The sequence below is a fragment of the Eurypyga helias genome, unplaced genomic scaffold (assembly GCF_000690775.1).
Source record: "Eurypyga helias isolate BGI_N326 unplaced genomic scaffold, ASM69077v1 scaffold28723, whole genome shotgun sequence".
NCBI lineage: Eukaryota > Metazoa > Chordata > Aves > Eurypygiformes > Eurypygidae > Eurypyga > Eurypyga helias.
The window spans coordinates 11,258-14,843 of record NW_010243727.1 but is presented as its reverse complement, the minus strand read 5'-3'; positions in this window follow the sequence as shown (position 1 = coordinate 14,843).

Sequence of the window (3,586 nt, the reverse complement as noted above, 5' to 3'; positions counted from 1 at the left end):
TTCCCTCCAGCGTGTCACTGCATCATGACTGCATCATCCTTCAAGGTTGTGCGTGTTGCAGCTATTGCTCGTCCCTGACAGCTCTTCCGCTTCCCTAACCAGCGCCGAGTTACCCTTACTCAGCCGTGGCTGTTCTTCACAGCAGCACAAGAAATAAGGGAGACTTAGAGGGTTTCCCCGGTCCCCCGTGGCTGCCTCTGACGCCTCTCACCCCGGGGATGCTCTCATCGTCCTTGCCTAGAAGTGAAAACACTCCCCAACAGGAAGCCCTTCCTGGGAAATACATTTGTGTGTCCCAGCAGTGGCTCGGTGTTCATAACTTCTGTAGTTTGGCTGCAGATCAGGCCTTTTCTGCTGGCATGAGCCGCAGGCAGGCAGCTCTCCGACATCTCACACGCGCTGGGGGAAGGCGGCTTCTCGCAGGAGCAGTGCGTTGGCTCGTTTTGGGGAGATGGAGAGGGTTGGGTGCAGCCTGCCTACCTGCTTCACAACTGCTTTTTCCGGAGGCTGCCTTGGCGAGACCCACGCTCCCCCTTTGCGGTTTTTCCACGTTATCCTTGGTGCCTTGCGGTGTGACAGCGCGTGATCGGATGCGCTCGAACAGAGCCGGATACGTAGCCGGGAACGTACGGGGCTGCCGACCACGAGTCGTTTAACCTGTTCACCGTGTTCCTGAGCGCAGCACTGCAAAACCGGCGAGGCCGACTGCCCCGCCCGCGTTGGCGCCTGCGCTCTCCGCGCTTCCGACAGCCGCGTTTCCAACCAACGCGCCCGAGGAAGCCGTCCTCAGACGTCTTTCTTGAGGTGCTCCCGGCGGTGAGAGCGCCGTAGGGAAACGGTTCCTTCTGCCGTCCCTTACGAAGGGTGAGGCTTGGCCGGAGGGCGGAAGCGGCCCAGAGGGACTGTGGCTGGAGTTCTGCTGGTGTCCCTTGTGCCACTGCTCTCCGCTGGCGCCCGAGTGCTGCCGTTCCGAGTCTGGAACTGGGAAACACTTCCCGCTGTCTTGAGCGGTTGTTTAAGGTTTTCCTCTTCTAGAGGCAAGAGGGGCGTTGGGGGGTAGGGAGGTGGCTGCAGGAACCTTTTCTGACACCGTCACGGGAACAGAACCCGGTTGATTTGGCAGCAGGCCTCAGCGCGTGGGAGCTCACCCTTGTTGACGTTCGTTCCCCCTACTGTCGTCAGCACGGGGCCCTGTGCGGTGCGCGGCTCCCCCAGCACACCCTGGTGTTCTGGAGGGGGAAGCTCAGCAGGGCACCCCGCGCTGGTGCCCTACGCAGGCTGGGGGAGCGCGCGCAGGTTTTTCCGGGACGCCATTGGGCTGGTTTTGTCAGCGCAGCCGGTTCAAGGGAACCCCTGAGGCAATGCCCCAGCGACAGGCGTGCGGGCAGCTTGCCGACACCTGACCCGCGCTCCCGCTGCAGCGCGTGGCTCTCTCCTGCTTGGGTCTTTTTTTGCAACAGCGCAAGTGCTTTTAAAGCTTTACCGTGCAAGACCCCCAGCTTCCGAAGCCAACATCAACCCTACCGTGGGTATCTGCAAAGGGATCCCGTAAACCTGCTTCCGCAGGGAAGCGGTGCCGTTAGCTCTGTATTCTGACCCAACCTTCTGGCCCAAGGTGCCCGGTAATTTGCCGAAGCGACGTCCAGTTTTCAGTTGTACCAACCTCAAGCTGCCCTTCGGTTGTACCTCAGCTGAGTAGCTGCTCACCCCTCTTTGTGACTCATCCGGACATTTTTTACTTGTCTTTAAACACAGAATTTAAGATACTGGAAGAAGTATCCCGGGGATGGGGAGAAAGCGTTACAGCATCAGCTGTGGATGTACATTCCGCACTGCAGGGAAAGGAACCCAGAGCTTCAGCCACGTCAAAGTGCCTTTGTTTTCCACCTTTAAGAAAAACACCACGACTGTCACATCCTATCTGTATCAGAATGTTTTGATCCTAAAATCGAAGCCTGCTGGAGTGCTGTTTCCTTGTCCTCGCCGCTCCTCTGGATGCGCAACCAGCCGCAGCGCTTCCTTTGAACGACGAATAGTCACCGAGCGGTTTGGGCTGGGAGGGACCTTACAGCCCACCCACTTCCAACCCCCTGCCACGGGCAGGGACACCCTCCCCTAGAACAACTACCCGTGCAGAAGCGATGGTTTCCTCTTGTTTTCCAAGAGCAAACGGAGACTTTTCAGAGGGTTTTCTTTCGCCAAACAGCAACACCAGCACTAGAAACCGGCCTGCTTGCCTCAAAGTATAAAACCGAGCTGAGAAAAGGGCAAAACGATGCCTTTGTTTCCTCATGTGTTACTAACAGGGCTCCTTTCCGACTGCTTCAATCACCAGGACATCCGTATTTTCCGTCAACTTTATTGATAAAATAAGTTCAGTGTACAGTACACAACTCTAGCCGTAAACTCTCCCCGAGCCGTCCGCCTTACAAAAATAACAGGTACGCGGTGAAAAAGAGTCACTCCGCGCGCCGTGAAGGTCCTTTAAAGTCCTCGGGGGGTCAGTCAGGCCCGCGGAACCACAGGGGAGCCGCCTCACACGTGACGACTGGGTGTTGATAAATTAACTCACGTCGGTTTGGTTTTTAAATTCACAAAGAATAAACACTCATCAAGCATTATTCCCCTGACGGAGCAACCTGAAAGAAGTGCCGCAGGCGGACGACCCTTCCCCGCTACGCAACCCCGGGGGCCGTGCTCCCACGACGGACCAGAGACTCGGCGTCAGGCGGACAGAAACGCCTCCGGCGCCAGTCGCTGGCCGAAAAGCCGCTTCTAAAACGAACTTCACCGAACCCAACGTTTCTCAGGAGTTGGCGCCCAATAAAACACGCTCTGCTGGGAAAAAAAAAAAAAGAGCCATTGCTTCCGGCAAGCCGCCGGCTTGCAAGCTGCTGGAGGAACGCAAGCTGCAAATCAGAGACGCACGGGCAAAGTTTTGCGGATAACGAGAGCGGAGAAGTAGATTTTCTGCTTGAGCTAAAACGTTCCCTGAAAAATTCCCCCCCCACAAGGGTCCAGCAAGTTTGGAAACGGTTAAAACTCTTATTTTTCCCCCTCCTCCCCCTGCACACGACTGTCCTCGATATATTCTTAAGCCCAGGAACAAGCTCAGCGGCGCTGCAGAGAGGTAGCAGCTTCTCCACTTGTACAAAAAGCACTGTGAGACCTGGAGGGCTCCAGTCGTCTGTCCGACTTCTTCAACTCTGACGGCAGCCGTAGCGCTTCAGTGACTCCCACGGCGGCTCCGGAAAACACGGCGGGAAGGAGGGAGCGGTGCACAGCATCAGAACGCTCAGGGGTAGCTCCCCAGAAGTGAGTTCAGCGGGAACTGAAGCTCCCCTCGGAGCTGGCGTGCCTCTACCTTGCGGCCGGGGAAGCCAGGCCGAGTCAAAGGGAGCTCCGTAAAGCCGACGCGCTCGGAAGCGCCTGGCGCCAGGTTCTCTGCGCGTCGTCCTAACTGAAAACCCCGTCTGCCGAGGTGACGGCCGACGGCAGGACCCTGACTGCGCTCGGGGAGTTATTAACCAGCCAAGATGCCCAGCTGGGGGTGGCAGCTGTGGGCCTTCCGGTTCCTGGGGCCCGC